Here is a 14150-nt window from a genome sequence, read left to right on the forward strand (position 1 = left end):
GGAGAGATTCATCAAAGAACTTATATGCTTATATGCATAACCCACAGACACAGACAAGAGCGTGAAGACCTGGGGGCTGGGGGGCGAATGTGGGGTGGGGGAGTCAATGGGGGGGAAAAAGGGGACATTTGTAATACTTACAACAATAAAGATAAATTTAAAAAGAAATAAATAAAACATTTTTAAAAAAAACATTTAAAAACAAAAGAATGCCGGAGTGGGTTGGGATGTGGTTAGAGGCACAGAGGAAGGATGGGTGCATGGTGTATGTACATGGGGTGTGTGTATATGGGGTGTGTGTTTATGGGGGGTGGATATAGTGGGAGGGAGAATGTAGGGGGAGGGAATGTGGGTTTTACAGGATAGAAGGAGTGTTGAGGAATGGTTTAACCCCAGATTAGTTTGGTTATTGAGGAGAATAAAAAACTTAAGAAAAATTGTCTTAATATGTGGTTTTGCTGCTCTCTTTGAGGATACTTGCAAGGAAAGCTGAGCTCTTATCAACAGGATGAGGGGCGTGTCTGGCTCGTTCTTCCCGCGTCTAGACCCTCTGTGGCGTGTGTGTGGGCCCAGACCCCAAAGCTCAGGGCTGGCTGCGCCTTTGTTTAATGCTGTCACTGCTCCTGTGGTGTCTCAAAAGCCTCTGTAAGCCACGTAGGTGGGGCCAAGTCCTCTTTCCCGAGCACCATACTTCCTGGGAGCCTCTGCAGCCTCAGCCAGAAGGACAATTTGATTTCATTTTCATTTTCATTTTTTTTGCTGGAGAAACATAAGATTCTCAGGGGCCTGGGAACGGTTGTCACTGGGGGTACTTAGCGCCTGACAGTGGCTGTGTGCTTGGCGAACTGGCCCATCCCTCTGCTAATGACATCACTGTCACTGTTAGGCAGACACGTTCCTTGGTGGAATCCATGTGGAAATAATGGACTTTTCTGGGAAATGACAGTTCCTTTGACTTTTTTTTTTGGCCATTTAAAATAAAAACTCTGGAGAACGTTGCCTTTTTAAAAATATTTTTTTGAACCAAATTTCTCAGTAACTGACTAAAATCCCAGTAAAAATATCTTGATTTTTTAATTTTTTATTCAGACTTAATTTTTAAATGTAGACAGCATTTTAGATGATGAATTTCCACCTTCGTTGCTAGTGATGGTGAGTAGGCCCTGGTTATGGTTAAAAGCCTTGGTTTCTTATAAAAAACACTACGTACCATTTTTCAACTCACTATTTGAGAAGATGCAGAAGCAATCTCCATAAGGGAGTGTAAATTGACAAAAACTGGCAAAGAAAGTATTTTACGTATTTGCTAAGATTTAAATGGTGTCATTTTTCTTGTTATCTCCAGGTAAAAATGTTTTGGTTGCAGTTGTCCATCTAGGTTTCTTCCTGGGGCTTTTCTGCTAAGATGGAAACATTTGCAATAAAGACTTGCTCAGACTTTTCTGTGCCGAAGTGTTTTATTTCTTATCAAGTTAATCCCCTTTAGCTTGCAGTCCCCCGTCTGTTGGTGTCATTAGAAGAAGGAGCTTACACTAGCCTTGTTGATTTTGCAACTTGATCTGCTGCAAAGGAAGATAAAACCAGCCTCACTGTGCGGCAACCCAGCTCTCCCAAGCACAAGGATGAGGCCAGTAGGTGGGTCTCCAGGAGAGCAGGGATCTGAGGAGAGGAAGGAAATCTTTAATGCTAGTGCTCTTTCTGTTCGCCATGTAACGTGGGTAACTTGTCATGACCCTGGGCGTCCAGGGTTAAGTTCAGCCATTGGCATTTCCACAGCAGGCTCTTAAAGTCTATCAGTCAGAACCCAAGGGCATGTGACATGATGCAGAACCCTACGTCCAAAGGAAGCCCTCTCTTAGGGTCAGACGTCACAATGAAATGGAGATTTAAGCCTCTAGTCTCCTCTAACACCAGCCCTTGGACTGAATAATGGTTGGGAGGGATCTCCTTTCCCTGGTGATTTTCTGAGTTTACTAAGAGCTTCTGAGCTCACTGCCTTCATTGTTAATCTTTACTGGGTAATTACGATTTTTTAATAATCCACCTTATTCTTCATATGTCTTGTTTTCAGGTTTTTTGGGACAATAGTACATCCAGTTATTTAACTCACTTTAGATGATTGGAATTGTCTTTTTTGTGTGACTTCTCCATGTTGATCATAATCCAGAAAAAAGACATGGTGGAAAAGCGATTTAAGATCTTTTCCCCCTAGCTTTTTTTTTTTTTTTTTTCAAAATCCTCACTTGAGGATATGTTTATTGATTCTAGAGAGAGAAGGGAGAGAGAGGAAAAAACAAAACATCGATTGTGTTACCTCCCAAATGAGCCCCAACTGGGGAATTGAACACCACACTCCAACCAACCGAGCCACCAGGCTGGGGCCGTCCTCATTTTACTGAGGCTCAGCTATAGGGGAAGATCTTCTACAAGTGTGAAAGGAGTGTGAACCCCTTCATCAGCAAGCTGTCTTGGTGTAGGGTGGTGCTTTGCCGATGTCTGAGTCTGTCCATTTTCAGCATGAAATAGGGGAGCAAGAAGGAGATGAACATGTGGGGAGATGAAGAAGCTGGACATCTACTAAAGAGTAAAATCACACCAAGTGGCTCAGATTCTCTGAACATTAGTCTCCACCCATCTTCATGTGGAAGTTTGAAGACATGTACCAAAGCTAAACATGAATTTCTTGAAATCAGAAATCATAGATAACTTATTTCATATTAACGTGCCTCAACTATGAGGCACTCAGTGATTCTTCATTGAATCGAATTGATTTGGGAGGTTCTCTATTACATTCCATTTAGGAAATACTCATATGGATGATTGCAATTGATTACAGTGATGTCAGTTGCTAGACTTATAGATACACGATGCTTCTCAGATGTTTTTTCTGAATATTTGCTTCAGTAGAAAACTTTTGTAAACTTATGTTCCTAATCTACTTGTCAGTTCTCCCATTAATGGCTATGGTTTCTGTGGAAGGGCTTTAAGTCAAAATGTTTTAATTAAAAAAAATTTAAATGTTGGTAAGAACACTTAAGAGGTTGATCTTAATGCATTTTTAAGTGTACAATATAGTGTTGTTATCGGTAGGCACAATGTTGTCCAACACATCACAAGAACTTACTCTTCTCACATAACTGAAATTTCATACCTGTTGCCTAGCACCCCTTACCCCCTGCCCTTGGTAACCGCTGTCCTATTCTTTGCTTCTATGAGTTGGATTATTTTAGATGCATCACATAATTAGAATCATGTAGTTTTTGTCCTTCTGTGAATAACTTATTTCACAATACTGTCCTCAATGCATAAAGAAAAATGTGGTATATACATACAATGAAATACTATTCAGCCTTAAAAAAGGAAATTCTGCAATATGTGACAACATCTATGAACCTTGAGAAGAGGTTCATCTATTCACCGAACATATACTATTGAGCACCAACTCTGGGCTAGGCAGGCATCATGAATTATTACAGATTTCTGCTTTGAAATAGTTTCCAACTCAGTGATCTTTTTTTTTTTAAGTATGTGTCCATTCTTATATATGTATATTTATTTACTTATAAATTGTATCTCTGAACTACTCTATTAATATATCTGTTATAAGATAGTCACAATAATTTAAAAATATAAATAAAATATGTGATATTTTAACTATTTCATTTATCAATGGTAGAAAAATCCTTTGACCTTAACTATGAATAATATTTAGAAGGAGGAAAGTTATCACCTATAGAGTGTCCCCCCAAAATGTATACACACATTTTTCTGATAGCTCAATTGGTGTTTCTTTCGTTTCAGATTTAACCCATTGGAATTAATAATTATTCAAAGTGTGTTTACATTTTTTGGGACACCCTGTACATCTAATTACTTTCAGAAATCTTTGTGATATACCAATTTGAAGATCTGGGCCTAAATTCAATTGGCATCACTACTTTGAATGGTTATCATAACCGAAAAAGATGCAACACAAAGCCATTTAGATCCAAATAAGAATAGTGTATCGCTGGTCATGCTAAATATTATAAACATCATTTTAAAGTTTCTTCAGTCAATTATGCAAAGGTTGTATTTTAAAATTTGGCTAATAAATTTCCAAATTACTGCATTTTCCGCAGATTGCAGTAACTCAGGGGGTCTGTATATTGCAGAATGTATTCCAAAGGGAGCCCCGAGGGAGAGGTGGATGGGAAAGCTTCATGCGTGTGCTCCAAGACACTCAGCGAACACTGGGGCCAGAGTGGATGTGCAGAGGGAAGGGCAACATTTTAGACCAGCCTGCTGGTTGCTCGGTGACCATGAGATCCAGAATCTAGGTAGTAGTGTTTCTCCTCAAAATCATAATATGTTTTCTAGTAGCCCCATGGTGTCCTAAACTTTCATCTCACAGTGTTGATTATTTATGTCCTAATTTCCAAACTCCATGGTTTTTACTACTAGATGAGGTAATATCATAGTGGAGCCACAACACACAGACACATAATGTGGATAAGATAGATGAATGGATGTAGATATATACACAATATGGTGTATTAAATGGATTACACAGATGGTAGCTGGAATTCTCACCATTTTGCACTTTTGTGGTCTCTATGAAACTTTGTACCCAGGTGACCCACAGCCAAGGGGCGGTTGGCAGAGGCACAGCACGTGTGCCCAGGCAGTCATCAGGTGTGTGGATCCTGAAAGTCGCCATTAAGATTCTGAGCTTGTCTTGCCACCTGTGGGCTCAGATTTTTTTTCTCTATCAGTCAAAGGGAGTATGATTTGCTCATTTCTTAGAGTGAGGCATTCTGAAGATTAGTAGAGGGTGGCTGCAAAGCATGCAGTGCAAGCGGATGCCTGGGGCTTTTCATAATCCAGGGACATGGTGGTGGTGGCTTTATTTCTATTATGCTGCTTTCTTTGATTCCTTTGATATTTTATTAACCCGTTTGACGACTGCTTTAGCGAGTTAAATTCTGCAACTCTATCCCGACACTGTCTTCCTGGAGATAGCATCAGATCCCGTAGATTAAGGGCTCAGTCCCAGGAGACAACTCCTACCCCTCTGCAGATGCCAGCTGCAAGTTCGGGTTGTCCCCTGTGCTTCTGACTGACTGGCTATAGACTGGAGGTTCCAATGACCTCTTCCTTGGGTTTGATTAATTTGCTCCACAGATCACAGAACTCAAAGAAACATTTTACTTGATAGCCAGATGGAAGAGAAGCATAGGGCAAGGCATGGGGAAAGTGTGCCACTAGCAAGTGTGCCCCTCTCCCCAGATCTCCATGAAGCTCTCTGAACCACCCCCACTCCCCACCTCCTATGTCTTTTTGGGTTCTTATGGAGGCTCCATTAAATCTGCACGATTGATTAAATCATGTGCCTTAGTGACAGATTCAACCACCAGCCCTTCTCCCTTCCCCAGAGGTTGGGGAGGTGGTGAATGGTGGGACTGAAAGCTTCAAGCCTCTAATCATGTGGTTGACTCCCCTGGCAACCAGCCTTCTGGTTACCTGGGGCTTTCCAAAAGTCACCTCATTAACATAACAAAAGATATCTTTCCACTCTCTGCTCTCATCACTTGGGAAATTCCAAGAGTTTTAGGAGCTCCTTGCCAGTAATGGGAGGAAGTCCAAATATATATTTTTCTTATTATTAATCACAGTATCAGAGTGGGCAGCTGTTATGCCAGCCCTGGTGCTGAGACTCTTTCCAAATCAAGAATTTGTTGCCTTATTTCTTTGTATCTTGACGTATTTAACATAAATCAGAAAATATTTAAGGGGTTAAAATAAAATGTATTAAACATTTTGGTCAATTTCAACACAAGTTTTTGTTTTGGTAACTTACTGATTAGAGTCTCCAAATCTGTATTTTTGTTTCAAAATTCCTTTCAGAGGAAGGAGAGAAATGTGATCCATATGAAGTTTTTGCAGAGATAGTTTGAAATAGGTATTTCTCTCTATTCTGAAAGGGATTCTCTTTTTCAGATGACTTAGACTCACATGGACACGTTTTCCCCTTTACACAGAAATCTGCCAGCCTTTTTATTAAAAAAAAAAAAAAAAAAAAAGCCTAACCCCTTCTGCATAGCCCATAGAGCCCAGGGGGGAAAGATGTGTACAAAATGCCTCAACGTTATGGCCGAGATGGATTTCCAGAGGCGGGCCTTCTTTCTGCCTAGGGAAGTAAGTCAAGATAAAGATTTTTCTGAGCTGCAGCGTTTGGCCATGTTCACCTCCCGGGAACAGTGATCCTGACCTACGTTCTTGAGACAGGGAGGCGACGGGCCCTCAGCGCTGAAGGGGCTGTGAGCAGACCTGCCACCTCGCTGTCAGGCCCCGGACGAGGCCAGGCTGCTGTGTTCCGTGCCCAAGCTGATTAGATGCACGTTTGCAACGGGGTGTCTTCAGCAAGGGAGCATCCCCGAAAGGAGTCACTCACACAGGTTTGTGTCTTTCCACAATGCCAGGTTTATTCGGGGTGACTTCCCCAATAAGCCAGTAGAGTCACACGCAGAGAGGGGAAGCCAGCCCCATAAGGGAGCAGAGCGAGCCTCCTCCAAGTTCCCGTCACTGGCTGCACCCGCAGGTAGACAGGCGGTGTCGGCCACCAGCCCGGCCCCTGCGGTGGCAGCACGTGTCCTGTGCAGTGGAAGTCAGGCAGGGCTCTGGCACATGCATGGTACAGGCAAGCCGTGCATGGTAAAGGCAAGTCATGCATGGTAAAGGCAAGTCATGCATGGTAAAGCCAAGTCGTGCATGGTAAAGGCAAGTCATGCATGGTACAGGCAAGTCGTGCATGGTACAGCCAAGCCATGCATGGTAAAGGCAAGTCGTGCATGGTATAGGCAAGTCATGCATGGTACAGGCAAGTCGTGCATGGTACAGGCAAGCCGTGCATGGTACAGCCAAGCCATGCATGGTAAAGGCAAGTCATGCATGGTAAAGGCAAGTCATGCATGGTACAGGCAAGTCGTGCATGGTACAGGCAAGCCGTGCATGGTAAAGGCAAGTCATGCATGGTAAAGGCAAGTCATGCATGGTACAGGCAAGTCGTGCATGGTATAGGCAAGCTGTGCATAGTACAGCCAAGCCGTGCATGGTACAGGCAAGTCGTGCATGGTAAAGGCAAGTCATGCATGGTACAGGCAAGTCGTGCATGGTACAGGCAAGTCGTGCATGGTACAGGCAAGTCATGCATGGTACAGGCAAGTCATGCATGGTACAGGCAAGCTCCTGTGTGGAAAGGTTGGAGCTCTGAGTTCTGATAGCCCACAATAGGCGGAGATCCCACTCATAGCCGCAGGTCCTTATCCCAATGTCCAGACTTGTGGTTTTGGGCATTCCAGGCCCCTCCCAAGGGCTTTCCCATTACATCCCATTACCTCAGTGTTGACATAACACTTGACACAACTGTCATGGCTGACAGTGACTCTATATTGGATTGTCAAAGGTGTCCAAAGAATCTGCTCTGCTCTTACTCTATACATTGAGTAACAGGCTCTTTACATATCAAAATCCTTGGTACCTCACCTCAGGTAGTGGAGCACAGTGGAAAGAACAGTTTGGTGCAGACAAAGCTAGTTTTGAGTGGAGATAATATATGTGACAATGTAATTAAAGCGCCCTCTGTATTGTCTGACATATTATATCTTCCATAAATGTTAGTTTCTCTTAAGTAGGCAGTTAGAAGGTCACAGGTATGCTAAAACACTTTATAAACAAAATTTTAAATCAAATTAGTTTTCTTATAGATGGTATTGAAATAGAACCTCCTGGTTGGGAAATAATTTTCCTTCCTGTTTGCAGCCATTATTTTTTGCCAGCTCTAGGTCTGAAGCAAGAGTAACTTTTATGTACTGAGATAATGTAGTTGTCATAAACTTTATCATACCAATAACCACAGTTACTAAAATTAGAATGTACACACAGACTTACTGAAAACGCTGTATATTCTGGGAAAACCCAGCGCAACCGAGCGGGTTTATTAGAAGTCTGTCCGTGGCACAAGTGGGCTGCTGGGCGGTAAGCAGTGGGGAGAGCAGAGGCCCTTCTACCGAAGGCTGAATTCCTCGAGTGATGCCCTGAGGTTACCAGAGAGAGTTTTGATATTTCACACCAGTATTAGTTTTTTTCTACTCATCTTTTTATTATGAAAAATTTCAAACATGTACAATAATTTAAGACATTGTACAGTGAACGCTCATATACTCACCACTTAGATTCTATAATTAACATTCATCTCTATTTTATCACAAATCTGTTCAATCCGTCTACTTACCCTCCATTTCTCTGTTAATCTCTCTTACGTTTAGATGTATTTCAAAGTGAGTTAAAGACATCAGCACACTTACTCCTAAATACTTACTATGATATTAGATGAAGGACCAATTTACATACAGTGGAACACACAAATTCAATGAATACACCTGTGTAACTTAAATCTCTGTCACCCTAGCTGGTTTGCTCAGTGGTTAGAGCATCGGCCCTAGGACTGAAGCATCCTGGGTTTGATTCCTGCCAAGGGCATGTACCTCTGTTGCAGGCTCAATCCCTGGCCCTAGTCGGGGCGAGTGCGGGAGGCAACCAATCGATGTGTCTCTCACATCTATGTTTCTCTCTCTCTCTCCTCTCTCTCCCTTCCACTCTCTCTGAAAAGCAATGGAAAAAATCTCTATCAAGATACAAAACATTACCATCAACCTCCAAATTCCCCCATTTCCCTTTTCAGTCAATCTCCACCTCCACCTCCTTAGAGGCAACCACCAATTTTTCTTTTTGACATAGATTAGTGTTACCTGTGGTAGAATGAACAGGAATGGAATCATACACTATGCACGCTCTGTGTAACTGTTCTTTTACTCAGCATAATGTTTTGTATACACCCATGCTGCATATATAAGTAGCTTGTTCTTTTTTATTGCTGAGTAGTATTCCACTGCATGAATATAGCACAGTTTATTTATGCATTTTCTTTCTTATTGATTGGCACCTGGGCTGTTTCCTGTTTTTTAGCTATTATAAATACAGTTGCTAAGAACATTCTTGTACAGGTTAGTTTACTTTGTGTGTATGTATGTGTGTGTACATATGTTTTTATTTCTTTTGTGTAAATACCTAAGAATGAAATTATTGGATCACATAGTCAGTGCATGTCTAGTTTCATAAGAAAACTGCCAGACCTTTTCCCAAAGTGTTTGTGCCATTTTACACTCCCCCCATCAACATATGAGAGTTCCTGTTAGTCTGCATCCTTTCCAACATTTGGTTTATCTCACTAAGGTTTTAATTTGCATTTCTTTGATGACTAATGATATTAGATGCTTTGTCCTGAACTTAGGTATTTGTTCTGTGAATATTTTTCTCCAGGCTGCAACTTGCCTATTCATTTTTCTAATAGCATCTTCTAATGAGGATAAGCTTTTAAATTTGATGCTGTACAATTTATTATCTTTTCCTTTTATGGGTGTTTATTTCTGTGTCTTATCTAAGAAATCTTATCCTATTTTTTTCTAGAAGTTTGGTAGTTTTTTCTTATATTGAAACTTAAGGTCCAGTTTTTGGTTGAAAGAAAATGAGTATATAAGTATGATTCTGTTTCTGGACTTTCTTTTCTTATTTATTAATAGATTTATCTATTCTTATGCCAGTATCATACTTTCTAATTAGTGTAGCTAACTTTGCTTTCCCTTTTTCAAGGTTACTTTGAATATTTCATTGAATGACTATTTCATTCAAGGTCTTTTTCATTTCCATATAAATTTTAGAATCAACTTATTAATTCCTACAAACAAAACAAAACAAAACAAAGCCAACCCTGGTGAGATTATAATTGAGATTGCACTAAATTTGTAGATTGATTTGTAGATAACTGATATCTTAAAACACTGCATCTTCTAACCCATGAACATGGTATCTCTCCATATATTTAAATCTTAAAATTTTTTTCAGTGTGGTATTTTAGTTTTCAGTGTACACGTCTTACACATGTTTTTAAAATGTATTTTTAAGACTTTTGGTGTTATTATAAAAGAATTATATTTTTAAATTTTATTTTCTAAATACTGCTAGTATATGCAAATACAGTTAATATTTGTGAATTGACCTTATATTCTGCAATCTTCCTAAACACATTATTATTTCTGGTAGCTATTTTCTTATAGATTCCTTAAGATTTTATATGTAAACATTCATGTCTAAACAGAGGTTTTACTTCTTTTTTCCAATTTGTTTAGATTATTTCTTTTTCTTGTTTTATTGCATCGGTTAGAACATTCAGTAATATGTTGGATAAAAGCAGAGAGAAGCAACATATTTGCCTTATTTTCAATCTTAGAGAGAAACCATTCAATATTTCAGCATTGTGTATAATATTAGTTGGAGGTTTTTATGGATGCCCTTTATCAGATTAAAGAAATACACTTTTATTTCTATTTTGATGAATTAGAAAAAGTCACACTGTTGCTTGATTTGTAATATGATTTACTTCTAGATCCACTGAGATAATAATGCAGTTTTTTTCCTTCATTCTGTCAGTATGGTGAATTACATTGGTAGGTTTTATTTGCAAGTTAAATTAACCTTGTGTTTTTGGAATAAATTTCACTTAGATACAATGTAACTTCTTTGGGTAATTTTTTTGTCTATATTCGTCAGGGCTATTGGTGTGTAATTTTCTTTTCATGTGATGTCTTTATCAGGTTTTATTATCAAGTTATGCTAGCCTCACAAAATGATTTGGGAAGTGTTTTCTCTCCATTTTCTGTAATAGTTTATATAAGATTGGTGTTAATTTTCCCCCTGAAATGTTTGATATAATTTACCAGTGAAATTATCTGGGCCTATGGGAATGTTTTTGATGACATATTTAATTAGGGTTCTAAATCTTCAGTATTGACATTTCTAGCTGGATGATTCTTTGTTGTGGGAGGCTGTTGAATGTTTAGGACCAACCTTGGCCTCTACCTGCCAGATGCCAGTTGCTCTCCCTCAACTAGTTGTGACATAAAAATGTCTCTAGACATTGTCAAATGTCCCCTGAGGAGCAAAATCCCTCCTGGTTGAGAATTATATTTGATTTACATTTTAAAGATCTATCCTAAGGTCATTGATTTTTCTTTTAATAAATTTCTAATACACACACACATATATTCATAGATATATTCAGTTAGGAATGTTTTCTAATTTCCCTTGTGATCTCTTCTTTGGTCCGTGGGTTATTTAGATGCTTTTTGTTTAATTTCCAATTATTTTGGTATTTTTTAGATGTTATAATATTACTAGTTTGCAATTTAATTTAATTGCAATGATACTATATAAGATGGCAATATTTTTAAATGTTTTAAGACTTGTTTTATGAACCAACATTTAATTTTTCTTGGTGAACATAATGTGTTCTCTTAAAAAAAAAGCAAAATATTTAATTGTTGGATGAAGTGTTTTACAAACGTTAACTCAGTTAAAATGGTTGATATTGTTTAGGTCTTCTATGTATTTACTGATTGTTTTTGCCTAGATATTCTATTAATTACTGATAAAGAGTTGTTAAAATCTCTAATTATGATTGTGAGTTTATTTCTTCATTTAATTATGTTGAGTTTTGGCACATGTACGGTGAATCTCTGTTATTATGTAAATACACATTTATGGTTGTTATGCCTTCTTTATAAATATATCCTTTTATTATTATGTAATGTAGCTCTTTATCTCTGGTCAGAGTGTTTGTTTTGAAGTCTAGTTTATTTGATGTTAATGTAGCCACTTTAGCCTCATTATGCTTACTGTTTGCTCAATGGTATTGGTGTTTCTTTGTAACACGGTAATACCATAATATTTTATATTTATAGTGCATTATTTATGAAAAGATTTAGCTCCTATGCTCTCCTTTGATCTTCAGAGCAATTCTACAGAAAAATGATGCTGTTATTTCCATTTTACAGAGATGAAACTGAGTCCACAGGAATGAAGTGACTTTCCCAAGAGCACAGTGGTTAGTGAATTCCAGAGCCTGATTTCTGTCTTACTTCAGTGCTTTTGGCCTTTATGATATGCTTTTCTTCATAGATTAAGTGGAAGGAGAATTTGAGAAATCCAGTTTGTCATGTTAAACGATAAGTCAGGGCAAATATAGAAAGTGTATATAGAGGAAGTGGTTCATTTTCTATGATCTAAGGACATGAATACTCATAGTTCTACTCCAGGGCTCGAGGTTGACTTTAAAGAAAAATCTTTTTGTTTAAAGGTGGTGAGACATTTACCAGAGTGTGAATGAAATCATCAAGAGCTCTGAATATCAAAGGAGGGGCTGGCCTATGAACATCAGTGACAAAACACACATTTGATGAGCAGCAGCTATTTATCTTCGTTAGGTTGTATGTAGTACAGTTTGGCCTAGAGGCAGGAGTGATGAGATGATCTCTGGTTGGCTGCCTGCCCTAAGATTCCATGACTCCTTCTTAAGGAAGCCACAAGAAAAGCTGATGTCTCAAGCTGCCACTTACCCGGAGAAACTGACCTTCCTTGCTTCTCACCTGATAGTCTAAGCTCCAGGTGGCGAAGCTGTTGGTCCTCCTGGGGCATGGCTGCTCCAGCTGGACCCAAGAGATCAGCTATGCAAATATTAATAGCAAGTTTGTGTTTGTGCAGACCTCACCTTCTGGTTTTAAACCTCTAATGCCCATAAGAAGGGAATCTGTCTAGGAATTTTTTTTTCTTCTTTGTTGTTTAAGTGGTGAATTTTATAACTTATAGACATGAACTTATGATTTTATTAAATGTTCTTAGCTTTGTTACAATGATTTTTCCAACAAAAAATAAATTTAGCCTTTATTTTCTACCTAGTCCACTTCGATCACTTGCTGTTCCTCAAGTACCTGTGGACCTTTCTGCTTCTGTGTCCTTGATCTGCCCTTTCTTTCCTTGTTGACTCACCTCCAATGCCCAATTCAAATACCACCTTCTCTGAGAAACCACCACGTTCTTGTCAGAGTCAAGGAGCCTGAGCTCCCGAGGCCCGTTGAAGGAAGCCTCTCGCCTCCAGTGAGCCCCAAGGATCCCCTGGAAGGAATTAATTCTCCTTCAAGAGGATGGGTGGCCAGTCCTTGCTTGGGCTTCAGACCCACTGTAAGGACAAACCCTCCTGATGAGTTGTGTGCCTATGACACCTGCCCCTTGCAGGCTCACCCTCTGCTCATCAGGTTGTCATGTCCTGTAAGCCTCTTTGCATTGGTCAGCAGTGTCTGATTTTGCTCTGTAGCTGGGTGGCAAGGGTTAAGCAGTTAGGCAATTCCCCCATGGCTTGGTAATATCTGGAGATGCCTGGCATGAGTGATTTGCATAATGCACACTTACCTTCTGGAGGATGCGGTGACCTGCAACCCCAATGCCAACGAACTCCAGCTGTATTACCTCTTAGGTTTAGGGGCTGATTGGCCTCTTCCTGGGAGCCCTTGCAGAAGGTCAGCCTTCCCCTCTATGGCCCCAAGGACAACAAAAGTAGAGACAGAACTTCTTATGTCTGGGGTGAGAATTATGCTGGAGGTGACTCTTACCAAATGGGGTTAGGAGTAAGGTCAGGAGTTTGAAGGGGGCAGAGAGGGCTGAGAGGCTCTTCAGCTTAGCCCCACTCCACTCCTTCATTTGTAGGCTTCATCATGGCCACACAGATGTTCAAGGTCATCTTCCCCGTGGTCCCACAAGGCTTTTTATTATTTAATAAACACTCATACAGTGCTTACTACATGCTAGGCACTGCTGTAAGTACTTCACAGTATCAACTCATTTCATCTTATGGTAACCTCAGCGCCGGTGACTCTGAGAGCATGACCTGCGAGGTCAGACAGATCAGGTTTCAAATCCTGATTCTATCACTCAGGAGCCAAGTGACTATGGGCAAGTGGCTTGGTGCCCCTCTGTTCTAGTTTTTCCACCTGTAAAATAGGTCTTCAAAGGATTAACATGAAGATCAGATGAGATAATGTATATAAAGCACTTAGCCTAGGGCCTGGCATCTTGAGTGACTGTGGCTGGGATGACAAGGGGAAATAAACCTGTTTTCTAAGAGACGCCTCTCTGAAGCCTATGAGATCTGAGGCCAAAACATTCTCCCCTGAACACAAGAACATCTGCAATGTTCCGCAGACATGTGGCCACCTCTCACT

This window comes from Miniopterus schreibersii (assembly GCF_964146895.1).
Source record: "Miniopterus schreibersii genome assembly, chromosome: 12".
NCBI lineage: Eukaryota > Metazoa > Chordata > Mammalia > Chiroptera > Miniopteridae > Miniopterus > Miniopterus schreibersii.